Here is a 15,000-nt window from a genome sequence, read left to right as displayed (position 1 = left end):
TGTCAGGTAGTCGTGGCCGTACCCTCCACTAAATGGACTGCTCTAACAAGTCCTAACAAGTCCTAACAAAGTCCTAACAATTCCTAACAAAGTCCTAACAATTCCTAACAATTCCTAACAAAGTCCTAACAATTCCTAACAAGTCCTAACCGAGTCCTAACCGTTACTTACAACTCCTAACAGAATCCGAACAGAATCCTAACAAGTCCTAACAGCGGGGCAAAAGAGCCAATCGTATGCTTCGAAACAGTTGCCGTTCCAAGGGGGCAAAAGAGCCAATCATATGCGTCGAAACAGTTTACCGCTCCTAGGGGGCGGGCGCCATCTCTCGAGCGCACAGTGTTCTGATAGGTGACTGACGGTGACGATACAGTTCATCCTCAGGTAACTTTATTTACCAGCGGCGAATATCTCTCGACACTAAAAGTAAGTAGAACTTACTAAAATTATGTAAATCGCCGAAGTGAAATCGTAAAAGTATGTGGTGTGTTTGTAAATAGTAACTTTTGTTAAAAATGCGTCAGCCAGCCAAATGTAATGTAATAGTTCTGCTGTGACAAAACGGATGTTTTTCGTGTTTGGACGGTCACAAAACCTTAAGGGATAACGCGTATCGCTATGTTAATTAGTTTCTTTACTGAACGTTTTTACGTGTCTTTCCTGTGTACATCAAACTAAACTAGAGCAGAGATGCTGTGTCCATCAAACTAAACTAGAGCAGAGATGCTCAATTTTGTCTACGTAAGTGTTTATGCCGCTGTTAACTTTGATAAGACGGTGACAAAACCTCAAAGGATAACGCTGATCGATATGTTAATTATTTCTTTACTGAATGTTTTTAAGTGTCTTTTGCGTGTCTGTCTTGTGTCCATGAAACTAAACTAAAACAGAGATGCTCAGTTTTGTGTAAACTTGTTTCAAGACGCGGTAACGGTTACGTGAAATGTCGCTGCTAATTTTGGTCTAAATTTAGCACATGTGACGTCATCAGACGCCAGCGCGCTCTTTGAAGAACCGCGCTAAACAAGATTCTAAATGCTTTGATCAAAGATTGTTAAGGCCGCCTTAACAATCTTTGCTTTGATATCGATATTACTACTGTATGATATACCTTCTGTATGTAGCATCCCTGATGATAGTTCCTCAAACTTGACTTATAAGGAAAATGGAGGGAGTTCATTGGTTCATAATTTTATCAGTAGCTGTGATGTTGTAGCTTAATTTCCTATCTGTCTATCTGTCAATCTGTCTGTGCATGTAGGCCTACATGTTGCCTAACAGCCTAATGACTGCCTCTTGTCCTATAGAGATGCCAAAGGAAGGAAAGCCAGATTCATTCTGGGCTGGCGTCATGATCCTGTTTGCCCAGGGGAAATATAAATTTTCCACTGGCCAGAGACCTGGAAGCAGACGTTGGAAGGCAGTGATAGAGAGGATAAAGAGTTGTCCCTTGACCCCTCTATTTGGTCTAACTGTCAGAAAAACAGACATTTTTGGGAAAAATATCCCCTGCAAATGTGGCTACCATGATGTAAGTAATGTCATTGAATCCTTAAACATATGATGTGAGATAAAGATGCTGACAAATGCTTCCTCTACAGCTGTTCCCCACGGCTGGTGCTTCGTTGTGCTTGATTCTCCAAATTACTTGTTTTGATGCAGAGTTTTGTGTGATTTAGAGGATAAGAGGATATAGAGAGTAAATACAAAATGTTGTTTTCCCCCAGTCAGGACAGCAGACAGGGACCGCAGCAGGTCCACATCAAACAGGGACCGCAGCAGGTCCACATCAAACAGGGACCGCAGCAGGTCCACATCAAACAGGGACCGCAGCAGGTCCACATCAAACAGGGACCGCAGCAGGTCGGACCGCAGCAGGTCCACATCAAACAGGGACCGCAGCAGGTCCACATCAAACAGGGACCGCAGCAGGTCCACATCAAACAGGGACCGCAGCAGGTCCACATCAAACAGGGACCGCAGCAGGTCGGACCGCAGCAGGTCCACATCAAACAGGGACCGCAGCAGGTCCACATCAAACAGGGACCGCAGCAGGTCCACATCAAACAGGGACCGCAGCAGGTCGGACCGCAGCAGGTCCACAGCAGACAGGGACTGGCGGTACTTTTATGACATGCTCCCTCTGTGCTCAGGAAGTGCTCTCTGACCAGTTTACTCAGCACCTGTCAGACTTCCATGTCCAGGAGCAGTGTGAGCACTGCGGCACAAAGGCCAAGGGAGCTGTCGGGTTATCAGAGCACCTTGAGAAGTGTAATGTCTTAAATTCTCCCACAGACCTCCCAAACATTTCTCCTCCAACCCCTTCAACCCGTCCTTCCACTACCCTAGCCCAAGAGACACTGACACCATTCGTCTCTCCCCGAGATGCTCCAGCTCCAGTCTGCCTCACAGCCCAGGAGACGACACCAACCATCCGTCTCCAAGTTGCTCCTGCCCCTTCCACACGATTTGAGGTGGCACCAGCGACTCAGAGTGGCACACCACTTCTTTCTTCTCCTGCTCCTGCTCTTCCTCCAGCAGCACCAGGGCTCCCAGTCCCTCTGCACTTTCCAGAGGTAAGCCGGGCCAGGTTTTTGCCAAAGCCGTTCCTCCGGGTCATCAAGCCAGGTGATCAGGAGTGGATTGCCCACATCCTCTATGACGCGAGTGGGCAGCTGAGACAGGATGTCAGGCAGAATTGGCACCACCCCCCAAGCCCAATCAGATCTGTGGCACCTCCAAACCCACATTATTACTTTCGGCAGAGGATGTTCCTGTGGGCACCAATGCGCATGTGGGGCATCCCTCTGAAATGCACTCAATGCAACCGAAAGATGCACCACTCTGGCATTTACACCAAGGTCAGAGAGGTCATTGATGTGGACAGCAAATATTATTTAATAGGGGGAGATTACCCAAGGTGCAGCCAGTGCAAACTACCTGTCTGTCCTTGGAGTAGTGATATTTTAAAGCAACTGGACCCCTCTAACCGCAACAAATTCCCTGCTGTGTTGACTACACATTTGGCACTGGACAGAAAATGTGTGACACTTTTGCGTCCTAGAACAGCAGGGAATAGCTCCAGTTACCTGCAGCAGGCCTTTCAAGAGGCACACAGTGAGGAGTGGGCTAGGAGATCCATTGACTATTTCACAGATTGTGAAATTCACAAAAGATCCTGCCTGAAGCAGTCCCAGGCTGTTTATCCCCCGCCACCACCTTTCTCTCCCTTGCCCCTGGCCCAGTGGTTCGAGACAGTGCATGCCAACGATGTAGTCGGTCACCTTGATGAACTCAAAGGTGTCATCACTTCAACGTTTGGCAGAATTCTGAAGCTCGATTCCACTAAGAAGGTAAATGTAAACCTATTTAAGCTTGAGCTAATTTGTTTTTTTATTGTTGGATAAGAAAACATGTGCTAATGATGTATATACTTTTGTTATAACATAGGTGACCAAAAAACTGGCTGGGGGGATTGAGGACACGGCAACATGGATGTCCAATGTGGGGAATGAGTATGGTCAGATCCTCAACTCTGTCCTCACAACCGGCGAGGGGGCTGGGCTGGATGACCTGTGCCAAGGGATCGTCCAGCGGTACAGGGATGCTGGTGAGCCACAGCCAGACGCCATCTATGTGGATAGAGACTGTTGCAGTGACAGAGGTAGGTTACCTGTAGTTTGTGTTGATGTTTTTTTGCCAAATTAAGGCAGTTGGTGACACTGACTACAAACTAAAAAAATGTATATTCATGATCTTGTGAATTTACACAGGAGTGAGCCCAGTTCTCCATTGGTTTCGGCCATGGACGTCCACTGTGCGGTTGGATGTGTTCCACTTTATGAGGCGATTCACCAACGGTCTCACCACGGAACACCATCCACTGTACGGCACGTTCTGCTCCAAATTGTCCACCTGCATTTTTGAGTGGGATGACCAGGACGTCCGTCGTCTGAAAGAGGCAAAGCGGTCAGAGCTGAGGCAAAAACATCAGGGCCACGAGCCAACAGATGCCCAGGTGTTGGCGAGCATCAGCTCTAAAGAGCTAGCCAAGCACTGCCGCAGGAAAACCCGGGGAGTGGAGGAGACCCGTGCCCTCATCAAAAGTCTTCTTGACTCGATGTGGCACCTTGTGGACGGCACTGGGCTGCACCTCATCAACCACGAGCGCATGTCTCGAGTGTGGGAGGTACAGCAAAAGCACCTTGCCTGCATCCAGGATCCACCAGGAGTGCAGCTTTACACTAACATAGGGTCAGGGCTGGAGAAAGGAGAGAAGACACTGGATGTGCTTAGATGCGGCAGAGGGTCCTCCTCTCTGGAAAGCTTCCATAAGCACCAGTGTGCTTTCATTCCAGGCATGTTAAAACCTCACACACATTTGGTATATTTCCCTATTGAATGTTGACATAATTATTGTTGTAATTTTCTGTAATCAGTGATCCTGTTTTTTGTTTCATCAGGGTGGAGATGCAATGCATTGCACACTCAGATGTACATGCTTGAGGGGGTGTCAAGGTGGAATTTGAACCGTTCAGCACAAGCACTTTGTATGACTGAGACATCCAGGACAAAGATTTATAACATCCGTTTGATGTCCAATGTCAATGCGCTCAGCAGCAAAGTGTTGGGAAAACCTCTTCTCCCAGAGTTTATCCCCCCTGGGAAACCTACCGGTAAGAAAAGTCTGCTGTTGATGATGATCAAACCTATATTGTGACATGGTAGGCAAGTAAACAATCAATCAATCAATCATTTTTCCCTTGGTAAATACTTATTGCAGGAGAGCGTATTGCGGTTGAGTATCTTCTGGCACAGTCCAACAGAGGAAATCTTCTGAGCCAGCAGAGTGGTATTGGTGACATCCTGCCTGAGGTCTTGGATGAAGACCTCGAGGACGAATGTCCTGATGTGACCGTACCACAGGCTCATGACCTCACATTGCAGGTAATATTATGTCAACAGTATATCAGACATCAAAAAAATATCGGAAAACTAATAAACATTTCATTTTTAATGTACAACAGACACAACAAACCATTAAAAGATTATTTATTCTTTATTATGTATTATTATTATTATTATTTATTCTTTATTCTATGTATTCTTTTATTAATCACCTCAGCAATATGTAAGCGGTGGCCCCAGGCCCGGGCCAGATCCCAGGTCCCCATTGGAGGAGAGTGATGTCTCTGCTGGGCCCGTCTACTCCCCATTGGGGGAGAGTGATGTCTCTGCTGGGCCCGTCTACTCCCCATTGGGGGAGAGTGATGCCTCTGCTGGGCCCGTCTACTCCCCATTGGGGGAGAGTGATGCCTCTGCTGGGCCCGTCTACTCCCCATTGGGGGAGAGTGATGCCTCTGCGAGCGATGCCTCTACCAGGCCTGTCCTCACCCCATCTGAGGAGAGTGGGCTTGTCACTCCAGCTCCGGTAAAGTGGATAATGTCTCACCATTGGAAATGTGGGCTTCTTTATATTTGCTCTTGTACCAGATGTTTGAAATCGGTTTTATTGTTTCAATTATTGTAACAGGACACTAGGTGTGATGCCAGAGGGATTCCTGGATGGGAGGCAGTTGATGCCTTGGCAGGTTACCTGGTTGGGCTTAACCGGACAATAACAGCACTCTCCAATGCTGAAGTGGCAGAGATTTTGAGGTTATACTCACATCTAAGTATCTTCGACCAGACCGCCACCAGATATACCCTCAAGAGCAAAAAAACAGCTTTGCCAGGACCTTGGAGGGCTTCAAGAAAGCGCAGTGGCTCTGCTCCAGGCCAGCAGGCAGCTGAGAGGTATCTACATCTCATATAGCTGTATTCTTTAGCATTTGTATCAGTATATTTAAGTCAATATGTGAACATGCATATATGATGAGCATTATGTGATCTGGTCATCTATTTGTAGATTGTTCATGGTCCATGGTCAGGCTGCGCACAGACCAGACCACAACAGAATTTCAGAGTGCGTTGCTCTCAAGCTGTACAAAGAGTACAAGGAAGCCAGAAACAGGCCAAAGGACAATAAAGGGAGGACATTTGCCATACCCCAGTCCATTGTCATGGCGTACTCCCACATCAAGCAGCTAGTTGAGGACTGCAAAGAGATCACAGACAGGAGTGACCTGGTACTTGTAAACATAAACAACACCACAGTGTGCTCCTGGTGAGTTCATATTTAATATCTTCATAAATTGATTGAATTGGATACTTGAACAAAATGTTTAACAATTAACACACTGAAAAATTTACTCTTGTGTGTTTTGTTTTCTGTCTTTGCAGGCTGCATGATCGCCAAAAGAGAACTGAACGGGATTCTTTACTGCAGGGCGTGCAGCTTCCACAGCAGATTGCCGTGGCTAAAAAATCCCTCCTGGAGGCTCGTGACCTACCATCACAGCCAGTTCAGCATGGACACACTCCTTTGGAGTTCCAGGAGCCTGAGAACCGTGAGGGTGATGCAATAATCCGCCGGCGCCATTCCAGAACACCTGTACCACTGTCCGCCAGTGCCATTCCACACACAGGTGGGGGAGACGCAGCTATTTCCAAGCACGATGCTGCTTCCTCACAAAACAGCTGTATGGAGGGCTGGTCCTCTACCTTCCAGCCATCCCCAACACACTACCAGAGCTGGACTTCCTTTCTTCAGGCACCCCTGGAACAAGCCCAGGAGTTCTCATCTGGCTATCAGCTGCCCCCAGCTCACACTCAAGGCTGGTCTTCTTACCAGGCACCCCTGGCACACTCTCATGTTTGGTCCTCCACCCACCCACCACTCTCAGCATCCACCCAGGGCTGGTCTGCCACCCACCCACAACCTTCAGCATCCACCCACGGACCACCACCCTCAGCATCCACCCAGGGCTGGTCTGCCACCCACCCACAACCTTCAGCATCCACCCACGGACCACCACCCTCAGCATCCACCCAGGGCTGGTCTGCCACCCACCCACAACCTTCAGCATCCACCCACGGACCACCACCCTCAGCATCCACCCAGGGCTGGTCCTTCAACCAGGGCTGGTCTGCAACCCACCCACCACCCTCAGCATCCTCCCAGGGCTGGCCTGCAACCCACCCACCACCCTCAGCATCCTCCCAGGGCTGGCCTGCAACCCACCCACCACCCTCAGCATCCTCCCAGGGCTGGCCTGCAACCCACCCACCACCCTCAGCATCCTCCCAGGGCTGGCCTGCCACCCAACCACCACCCTCAGCATCCACCCAGGGCTGGCCTGCCACCCACCCACCACCCTCAGCATCCTCCCAGGGCTGGCCTGCCACCCAACCACCACCCTCAGCATCCACCCAGGGCTGGCCTGCCACCCAACCACCACCCTCAGCATCCACCCAGGGCTGGCCTGCCACCCAACCACCACCCTCAGCATCCACCCAGGGCTGGTCATCCACCTCCTCCTGTCCTGACCAACCTAGGTTCCCTCACCAAGCCCTAGATCCCTTTAATCGCCAGCGTGAATGGCGATTACACAAGGCAGCCCTTGAGAACCAGGAGCGAGTGAGGAAAGGTGAGCCCCCAAAGAAGAGAAAGGCAAAAGAGAGCTACCACTATGAGTGTAAGCTGTGTGGTCAACCAAAATCAAAGCAAACTGGACACTCACAGGTTCGTGGCAAATGGTACTGCCCTGCATCTGGACAGACCCTTGAGGAGTGGAGAAGCTCTTTGTAAATACACTTTTTTTTATTAATATTTTTGCTAATAATATTTTGTATTTATTTTAAGAAAATATGTTCACATTCACTGTTCAAACAATTTGCAAAGAAAAAAAGTATATTTGCTGTTGCAAATAGAAAAAAATAATTAGTTGCTGTTGCAACTATTTTTAAAAAAACAAAAAACATAGGATAGTTGCTGATGCAACTATTTGCAAAAAAAAAAGAAAAGAAAAAACAACAAAAAAAACACAACTCTTGTGGTGTAACAGTAACACGTCCATCCTTTGGGTGGGAGACTCCAGGTGCAAATCCTGGCAAGAGTGTGCAACTTGTTGGCCCAATCAGTATTTAATTAAAAAATCATTTTATCTGCATTTTCTCCTTCTTTACTCATTATTATTACTAGATGTACTGTATAGCGGTACAAAATATGACTGCTGCTCAGCCCTGTACAACGAAAATAAATTGCACTTGTTATTATTATCATAACAAAGCATTATTATTCATACCAATCTTATTTGTATCTGTTGTTAAGCGATATTTTACAGATTCATAGCAATTTTTAATAGTTTGCGTTAATTGAGACATGTTCCAATCGGGGATCGAACCGGCGACTTTCTCATTTTTCCTCTCTTTTTTTCTTCTCTTCCCCCCTTTTCCCCCCCTTTTTTCTTTTTTCTTCCCCCCTCCTAGCAGTCCCTTTTGCCCCTTGCTTGGCCGAGCGGTTAAGGCGATGGACTAGAAATCCATTGGGGTCTCCCCGCGCAGGTTCGAATCCTGCCGACTACGCACTCTATTGCACCTGGAGACAGAAGAACTGCATGTGACCGCTGCAACGTGAATGGCCTTGGTGCTTCTCTGCAGGCGATCTCGGGAAAACGGAAGCTCGTGCAGGGATCCTTGGATTGGAATCCCACTGGGCACAGGTCACTCTTTAGCAGTGGTGCTAGCTGGCTCTTTTCTTGGCAAAACATCCTGAAGAGTACTCTTGCGTCCACGTGGCAGGTGCACACGTCAGCGAGGGGGCAGTGTTTAATTTTGCATGCTCTAAAAGCGACGTGCCCCGTGTGAGGATCGAACTCACGACCTTCAGATTATGAGACTGACGCGCTACCTACTGCGCTAACGAGGCTTCGGCTACAGAGGTTAATACGGAGAGCTCATCTCCGTGTCTGACGCAGAGCCAGAGGGCTCGCTTGTGTGAGGTCGACTCTCTCGAACAAGAGGGATGCCCGGCAGCCGAAATAGCTCAGTTGGGAGAGCGTTAGACTGAAGATCTAAAGGTCCCTGGTTCGATCCCGGGTTTCGGCAGCTCTATTTTCAGTCCGGCTGTAGCTTCACCTGACGGCTTTTCCACAAGCTGCTCTGGTAGATTTACTGGAGTCTGTCTTGGGGCGTCTTGGCTTTACCACATTTTGCGCGCCTCACAAGAGCCAAGAAAACACCTTTTTGGCCAGCACCGGGGCAGAAAGGCGCATCTTGGCACGACGCTGCCCATCGGCGTCCTGCAAAACACACGATTCTGGTGGGACTCGAACCCACAGCCTTTGAATGGCCTCTTCCTTTGCCGACTAGAAGTCCAATGCGCTATCCATTGCGCCACAGAACCATGCGGAGCTGCAGTTTAGCATCCCAAAATCAACTCAGACCTGTGCTTCCCATGTTTCTCTCAGACTTCCACTCATTCTTCATTGATGAATAACTTTGGACTGGTAGAAGATAGAAAGCTCATCCTAGCACCAACGGACTCCTCTGACTGAGAGCATGCCGCTGGGCCGCAGAGAGCGAGCACATTTTGCAGAGGGGCCGTGATATTCCAGGTCTTGTCTGCGCCTTCACAAAACGCTCTCCACAAGGAGTCAGGATGGCCAAGCAGCGATTAGCTTGGGCAAGCATGAGCTTGTACGCGCCTGTGGCCTCGCCGTCAGCCGTCTGCGTGCGAGAAGCCCGGCTAGCTCAGTCGGTAGAGCATGAGACTCTTAATCTCAGGGTCGTGGGTTCGAGCCCCACGTTGGGCGTCTGCTTTTTTGCCCTCGCCATGACCAGTAGAGCTTACCAGCACAGAAAAGAGACCGACAAAAAGCACTGTGCAAGGCTTCTGCCCTTGGAATGCCCAGAGCATGCTTAAAAGGAAGGCCTTGGCCTGCCCACGGCACTGGAGAATGCGGGCATCGATCCCGCTACCTCTCGCATGCTAAGCGAGCGCTCTACCATTTGAGCTAATTCCCCCTGTCAATGAAGTCTTAACCAGTGACTTTTAGCGGCGAGGAAGTGGAGACTCCTGCTCACCAGCCTTGCCTGCTACGACCCACTGTAGTTCTCCACTAATTCCGAAAGGGGGCAGGCTGTGGCCGGTTAGCTCAGTTGGTTAGAGCGTGGTGCTAATAACGCCAAGGTCGCGGGTTCGATCCCCGTACGGGCCAATTTGTTTGATGCTCAAAGAAGCTCCCTCAGGGCCTCCTTGTGTCTCTTCCGCGGCCACGGCTGCCTCACTGCGCAAGAAAAGCGGGTTTCGCTTTTCCTCGCAGCGTTTTGGCAAAGACACGTGATGAGCTGCTGGTGGAAGGTGCCAGGAGTGTGACTGTATTGCTCAAAAGGAGGACGTCCCTGGGTGGGCTCGAACCACCAACCTTTCGGTTAACAGCCGAACGCGCTAACCGATTGCGCCACAGAGACTGCCGTGGCCTCTTCCTTTAGGGGCAACATCAACTCGGACGTGTCTTCAGTCTTTCTCTCAAGACTCATTCATTCTTCAACAATGCATAGTCAATCATATTCCCGTTCTTGTGTCAGAGAGACTGCCGCAAGGAGTCAGGATGGCCGAGCGGTCTAAGGCGCTGCGTTCAGGTCGCAGTCTCTCTGGAGGCGTGGGTTCGAATCCCACTTCTGACAAGTCCTTTTGTTTTTGAAGGATAAAAGGGCGAGACACTCAAGAGCCACTGTGCTCCGGCACGGTCGCCAGAGGTCTTTCCCATCTGCTACGGCCGACCTATCCCTTGAACAAAAGCGTACAGAGAGAGCACGGTGCAGACGACTGTCAGGTAGTCGTGGCCGAGCGGTTAAGGCGATGGACTAGAAATCCATTGGGGTCTCCCCGCGCAGGTTCGAATCCTGCCGACTACGCACTCTATTGCACCTGGAGACAGAAGAACTGCATGTGACCGCTGCAACGTGAATGGCCTTGGTGCTTCTCTGCAGGCGATCTCGGGAAAACGGAAGCTCGGGCAGGGATCCTTGGCTTGGAATCCCACTGGGCACAGGTCACTCTTTAGCAGTGGTGCTAGCTGGCTCTTTTCTTGGCAAAACATCCTGAAGAGTACTCTTGCGTCCACGTGGCAGGTGCACACGTCAGCGAGGGGGCAGTGTTTAATTTTGCATGCTCTAAAAGCGACGTGCCCCGTGTGAGGATCGAACTCACGACCTTCAGATTATGAGACTGACGCGCTACCTACTGCGCTAACGAGGCTTCGGCTACAGAGGTTAATACGGAGAGCTCATCTCCGTGTCTGACGCAGAGCCAGAGGGCTCGCTTGTGTGAGGTCGACTCTCTCGAACAAGAGGGAAGCTCGGCAGCCGAAATAGCTCAGTTGGAAGGGCGTTAGACTGAAGATCTAAAGGTCCCTGGTTCGATCCCGGGTTTCGGCAGCTCTATTTTCAGTCCGGCTGTAGCTTCACCTGACGGCTTTTCCACAAGCTGCTCTGGTAGATTTACTGGAGTCTGTCTTGGGGCGTCTTGGCTTTACCACATTTTGCGCGCCTCACAAGAGCCAAGAAAACACCTTTTTGGCCAGCACCGGGGCAGAAAGGCGCATCTTGGCACGACGCTGCCCATCGGCGTCCTGCAAAACACACGATTCTGGTGGGACTCGAACCCACAACCTTTGAATGGCCTCTTCCTTTGCCGACTAGAAGTCCAATGCGCTATCCGTTGCGCCACAGAACCATGCGGAGCTGCAGTTTAGCATCCCAAAATCAACTCAGACCTGTGCTTCCCATGTTTCTCTCAGACTTCCACTCATTCTTCATTGATGAATAACTTTGGACTGGTAGAAGATAGAAAGCTCATCCTAGCACCAACGGACTCCTCTGACTGAGAGCATGCCGCTGGGCCGCAGAGAGCGAGCACATTTTGCAGAGGGGCCGTGATATTCCAGGTCTTGTCTGCGCCTTCACAAAACGCTCTCCACAAGGAGTCAGGATGGCCAAGCAGCGATTAGCTTGGGCAAGCATGAGCTTGTACGCGCCTGTGGCCTCGCCGTCAGCCGTCTGCGTGCGAGAAGCCCGGCTAGCTCAGTCGGTAGAGCATGAGACTCTTAATCTCAGGGTCGTGGGTTCGAGCCCCACGTTGGGCGTCTGCTTTTTTGCCCTCGCCATGACCAGTAGAGCTTCCCAGCACAGAAAAGAGACCGACAAAAAGCACTGTGCAAGGCTTCTGCCCTTGAAATGCCCAGAGCATGCTTAAAAGGAAGGCCTTGGCCTGCCCACGGCACTGGAGAATGCGGGCATCGATCCCGCTACCTCTCGCATGCTAAGCGAGCGCTCTACCATTTGAGCTAATTCCCCCTGTCAATGAAGTCTTAACCAGTGACTTTTAGCGGCGAGGAAGTGGAGACTCCTGCTCACCAGCCTTGCCTGCTACGACCCACTGTAGTTCTCCACTAATTCCGAAAGGGGGCAGGCTGTGGCCGGTTAGCTCAGTTGGTTAGAGCGTGGTGCTAATAACGCCAAGGTCGCGGGTTCGATCCCCGTACGGGCCAATTTGTTTGATGCTCAAAGAAGCTCCCTCAGGGCCTCCTTGTGTCTCTTCCGCGGCCACGGCTGCCTCACTGCGCAAGAAAAGCGGGTTTCGCTTTTCCTCGCAGCGTTTTGGCAAAGACACGTGATGAGCTGCTGGTGGAAGGTGCCAGGAGTGTGACTGTATTGCTCAAAAGGAGGACGTCCCTGGGTGGGCTCGAACCACCAACCTTTCGGTTAACAGCCGAACGCGCTAACCGATTGCGCCACAGAGACTGCCGTGGCCTCTTCCTTTAGGGGCAACATCAACTCGGACGTGTCTTCAGTCTTTCTCTCAAGACTCATTCATTCTTCAACAATGCATAGTCAATCATATTCCCGTTCTTGTGTCAGAGAGACTGCCGCAAGGAGTCAGGATGGCCGAGCGGTCTAAGGCGCTGCGTTCAGGTCGCAGTCTCTCTGGAGGCGTGGGTTCGAATCCCACTTCTGACAAGTCCTTTTGTTTTTGAAGGATAAAAGGGCGAGACACTCAAGAGCCACTGTGCTCCGGCACGGTCGCCAGAGGTCTTTCCCATCTGCTACGGCCGACCTATCCCTTGAACAAAAGCGTACAGAGAGAGCACGGTGCAGACGACTGTCAGGTAGTCGTGGCCGAGCGGTTAAGGCGATGGACTAGAAATCCATTGGGGTCTCCCCGCGCAGGTTCGAATCCTGCCGACTACGCACTCTATTGCACCTGGAGACAGAAGAACTGCATGTGACCGCTGCAACGTGAATGGCCTTGGTGCTTCTCTGCAGGCGATCTCGGGAAAACGGAAGCTCGGGCAGGGATCCTTGGCTTGGAATCCCACTGGGCACAGGTCACTCTTTAGCAGTGGTGCTAGCTGGCTCTTTTCTTGGCAAAACATCCTGAAGAGTACTCTTGCGTCCACGTGGCAGGTGCACACGTCAGCGAGGGGGCAGTGTTTAATTTTGCATGCTCTAAAAGCGACGTGCCCCGTGTGAGGATCGAACTCACGACCTTCAGATTATGAGACTGACGCGCTACCTACTGCGCTAACGAGGCTTCGGCTACAGAGGTTAATACGGAGAGCTCATCTCCGTGTCTGACGCAGAGCCAGAGGGCTCGCTTGTGTGAGGTCGACTCTCTCGAACAAGAGGGAAGCTCGGCAGCCGAAATAGCTCAGTTGGAAGGGCGTTAGACTGAAGATCTAAAGGTCCCTGGTTCGATCCCGGGTTTCGGCAGCTCTATTTTCAGTCCGGCTGTAGCTTCACCTGACGGCTTTTCCACAAGCTGCTCTGGTAGATTTACTGGAGTCTGTCTTGGGGCGTCTTGGCTTTACCACATTTTGCGCGCCTCACAAGAGCCAAGAAAACACCTTTTTGGCCAGCACCGGGGCAGAAAGGCGCATCTTGGCACGACGCTGCCCATCGGCGTCCTGCAAAACACACGATTCTGGTGGGACTCGAACCCACAACCTTTGAATGGCCTCTTCCTTTGCCGACTAGAAGTCCAATGTGCTATCCGTTGCGCCACAGAACCATGCGGAGCTGCAGTTTAGCATCCCAAAATCAACTCAGACCTGTGCTTCCCATGTTTCTCTCAGACTTCCACTCATTCTTCATTGATGAATAACTTTGGACTGGTAGAAGATAGAAAGCTCATCCTAGCACCAACGGACTCCTCTGACTGAGAGCATGCCGCTGGGCCGCAGAGAGCGAGCACATTTTGCAGAGGGGCCGTGATATTCCAGGTCTTGTCTGCGCCTTCACAAAACGCTCTCCACAAGGAGTCAGGATGGCCAAGCAGCGATTAGCTTGGGCAAGCATGAGCTTGTACGCGCCTGTGGCCTCGCCGTCAGCCGTCTGCGTGCGAGAAGCCCGGCTAGCTCAGTCGGTAGAGCATGAGACTCTTAATCTCAGGGTCGTGGGTTCGAGCCCCACGTTGGGCGTCTGCTTTTTTGCCCTCGCCATGACCAGTAGAGCTTCCCAGCACAGAAAAGAGACCGACAAAAAGCACTGTGCAAGGCTTCTGCCCTTGAAATGCCCAGAGCATGCTTAAAAGGAAGGCCTTGGCCTGCCCACGGCACTGGAGAATGCGGGCATCGATCCCGCTACCTCTCGCATGCTAAGCGAGCGCTCTACCATTTGAGCTAATTCCCCCTGTCAATGAAGTCTTAACCAGTGACTTTTAGCGGCGAGGAAGTGGAGACTCCTGCTCACCAGCCTTGCCTGCTACGACCCACTGTAGTTCTCCACTAATTCCGAAAGGGGGCAGGCTGTGGCCGGTTAGCTCAGTTGGTTAGAGCGTGGTGCTAATAACGCCAAGGTCGCGGGTTCGATCCCCGTACGGGCCAATTTGTTTGATGCTCAAAGAAGCTCCCTCAGGGCCTCCTTGTGTCTCTTCCGCGGCCACGGCTGCCTCACTGCGCAAGAAAAGCGGGTTTCGCTTTTCCTCGCAGCGTTTTGGCAAAGACACGTGATGAGCTGCTGGTGGAAGGTGCCAGGAGTGTGACTGTATTGCTCAAAAGGAGGACGTCCCTGGGTGGGCTCGAACCACCAACCTTTCGGTTAACAGCCGAACGCGCT

The 15,000-nt window shown here is 50.9% G+C and overlaps 26 non-coding genes across 26 annotated transcripts in view; 14 read left to right on the top strand and 12 right to left on the bottom strand.

The window, feature by feature from the left end:
• The first annotated feature begins 8,388 nt into the window (after window positions 1–8,388).
• trnas-aga (transfer RNA serine (anticodon AGA)) lies at window positions 8,389–8,466 on the top strand. Its single transcript has one exon. It is a non-coding gene; the product is annotated as a tRNA-Ser (tRNA).
• A 270-nt stretch (window positions 8,467–8,736) lies between these two features.
• trnam-cau (transfer RNA methionine (anticodon CAU)) lies at window positions 8,737–8,809 on the bottom strand. Its single transcript has one exon. It is a non-coding gene; the product is annotated as a tRNA-Met (tRNA).
• Window positions 8,810–8,915: 106 nt separating this feature from the next.
• Window positions 8,916–8,988, top strand: trnaf-gaa (transfer RNA phenylalanine (anticodon GAA)). Its single transcript has one exon. It is a non-coding gene; the product is annotated as a tRNA-Phe (tRNA).
• A 206-nt stretch (window positions 8,989–9,194) lies between these two features.
• trnar-ucu (transfer RNA arginine (anticodon UCU)) lies at window positions 9,195–9,286 on the bottom strand. The gene is given in 2 exon segments: window positions 9,195–9,230; window positions 9,250–9,286. It is a non-coding gene; the product is annotated as a tRNA-Arg (tRNA).
• Window positions 9,287–9,622: 336 nt separating this feature from the next.
• Window positions 9,623–9,695, top strand: trnak-cuu (transfer RNA lysine (anticodon CUU)). The gene has a single exon. It is a non-coding gene; the product is annotated as a tRNA-Lys (tRNA).
• A 138-nt stretch (window positions 9,696–9,833) lies between these two features.
• On the bottom strand, window positions 9,834–9,906 carry trnaa-agc (transfer RNA alanine (anticodon AGC)). Its single transcript has one exon. It is a non-coding gene; the product is annotated as a tRNA-Ala (tRNA).
• Window positions 9,907–10,026: 120 nt separating this feature from the next.
• trnai-aau (transfer RNA isoleucine (anticodon AAU)) lies at window positions 10,027–10,100 on the top strand. The gene has a single exon. It is a non-coding gene; the product is annotated as a tRNA-Ile (tRNA).
• A 179-nt stretch (window positions 10,101–10,279) lies between these two features.
• On the bottom strand, window positions 10,280–10,353 carry trnan-guu (transfer RNA asparagine (anticodon GUU)). The gene has a single exon. It is a non-coding gene; the product is annotated as a tRNA-Asn (tRNA).
• Window positions 10,354–10,487: 134 nt separating this feature from the next.
• On the top strand, window positions 10,488–10,569 carry trnal-cag (transfer RNA leucine (anticodon CAG)). The gene has a single exon. It is a non-coding gene; the product is annotated as a tRNA-Leu (tRNA).
• A 149-nt stretch (window positions 10,570–10,718) lies between these two features.
• trnas-aga (transfer RNA serine (anticodon AGA)) lies at window positions 10,719–10,800 on the top strand. Its single transcript has one exon. It is a non-coding gene; the product is annotated as a tRNA-Ser (tRNA).
• Window positions 10,801–11,070: 270 nt separating this feature from the next.
• trnam-cau (transfer RNA methionine (anticodon CAU)) lies at window positions 11,071–11,143 on the bottom strand. Its single transcript has one exon. It is a non-coding gene; the product is annotated as a tRNA-Met (tRNA).
• A 106-nt stretch (window positions 11,144–11,249) lies between these two features.
• trnaf-gaa (transfer RNA phenylalanine (anticodon GAA)) lies at window positions 11,250–11,322 on the top strand. The gene has a single exon. It is a non-coding gene; the product is annotated as a tRNA-Phe (tRNA).
• Window positions 11,323–11,528: 206 nt separating this feature from the next.
• trnar-ucu (transfer RNA arginine (anticodon UCU)) lies at window positions 11,529–11,620 on the bottom strand. The gene is given in 2 exon segments: window positions 11,529–11,564; window positions 11,584–11,620. It is a non-coding gene; the product is annotated as a tRNA-Arg (tRNA).
• Window positions 11,621–11,956: 336 nt separating this feature from the next.
• Window positions 11,957–12,029, top strand: trnak-cuu (transfer RNA lysine (anticodon CUU)). The gene has a single exon. It is a non-coding gene; the product is annotated as a tRNA-Lys (tRNA).
• A 138-nt stretch (window positions 12,030–12,167) lies between these two features.
• On the bottom strand, window positions 12,168–12,240 carry trnaa-agc (transfer RNA alanine (anticodon AGC)). Its single transcript has one exon. It is a non-coding gene; the product is annotated as a tRNA-Ala (tRNA).
• A 120-nt stretch (window positions 12,241–12,360) lies between these two features.
• trnai-aau (transfer RNA isoleucine (anticodon AAU)) lies at window positions 12,361–12,434 on the top strand. The gene has a single exon. It is a non-coding gene; the product is annotated as a tRNA-Ile (tRNA).
• Window positions 12,435–12,613: 179 nt separating this feature from the next.
• Window positions 12,614–12,687, bottom strand: trnan-guu (transfer RNA asparagine (anticodon GUU)). The gene has a single exon. It is a non-coding gene; the product is annotated as a tRNA-Asn (tRNA).
• A 134-nt stretch (window positions 12,688–12,821) lies between these two features.
• trnal-cag (transfer RNA leucine (anticodon CAG)) lies at window positions 12,822–12,903 on the top strand. Its single transcript has one exon. It is a non-coding gene; the product is annotated as a tRNA-Leu (tRNA).
• A 149-nt stretch (window positions 12,904–13,052) lies between these two features.
• trnas-aga (transfer RNA serine (anticodon AGA)) lies at window positions 13,053–13,134 on the top strand. Its single transcript has one exon. It is a non-coding gene; the product is annotated as a tRNA-Ser (tRNA).
• A 270-nt stretch (window positions 13,135–13,404) lies between these two features.
• trnam-cau (transfer RNA methionine (anticodon CAU)) lies at window positions 13,405–13,477 on the bottom strand. Its single transcript has one exon. It is a non-coding gene; the product is annotated as a tRNA-Met (tRNA).
• A 106-nt stretch (window positions 13,478–13,583) lies between these two features.
• Window positions 13,584–13,656, top strand: trnaf-gaa (transfer RNA phenylalanine (anticodon GAA)). Its single transcript has one exon. It is a non-coding gene; the product is annotated as a tRNA-Phe (tRNA).
• Window positions 13,657–13,862: 206 nt separating this feature from the next.
• On the bottom strand, window positions 13,863–13,954 carry trnar-ucu (transfer RNA arginine (anticodon UCU)). Its single transcript is given in 2 exon segments — window positions 13,863–13,898; window positions 13,918–13,954. It is a non-coding gene; the product is annotated as a tRNA-Arg (tRNA).
• Window positions 13,955–14,290: 336 nt separating this feature from the next.
• Window positions 14,291–14,363, top strand: trnak-cuu (transfer RNA lysine (anticodon CUU)). Its single transcript has one exon. It is a non-coding gene; the product is annotated as a tRNA-Lys (tRNA).
• A 138-nt stretch (window positions 14,364–14,501) lies between these two features.
• On the bottom strand, window positions 14,502–14,574 carry trnaa-agc (transfer RNA alanine (anticodon AGC)). The gene has a single exon. It is a non-coding gene; the product is annotated as a tRNA-Ala (tRNA).
• A 120-nt stretch (window positions 14,575–14,694) lies between these two features.
• On the top strand, window positions 14,695–14,768 carry trnai-aau (transfer RNA isoleucine (anticodon AAU)). The gene has a single exon. It is a non-coding gene; the product is annotated as a tRNA-Ile (tRNA).
• A 179-nt stretch (window positions 14,769–14,947) lies between these two features.
• trnan-guu (transfer RNA asparagine (anticodon GUU)) overlaps window positions 14,948–15,000 on the bottom strand; it is a 74-nt gene continuing 21 nt past the window's right edge. Inside the window, exon 1 of the tRNA in view lies at window positions 14,948–15,000. This exon is cut by the window's right edge and continues 21 nt beyond it. This is a non-coding gene — a tRNA (tRNA-Asn).

This window comes from Alosa pseudoharengus, unplaced genomic scaffold, assembly GCF_046254945.1.
Source record: "Alosa pseudoharengus isolate Yale_2024_CS ecotype anadromous, Long Island Sound unplaced genomic scaffold, YU_APseudo_1.1 YU_APseudo_1.1_scf_87, whole genome shotgun sequence".
Taxonomy (NCBI): Eukaryota; Metazoa; Chordata; class Actinopteri; order Clupeiformes; family Clupeidae; genus Alosa; species Alosa pseudoharengus.
This window is presented reverse-complemented; position numbering and strand designations above follow the sequence as displayed.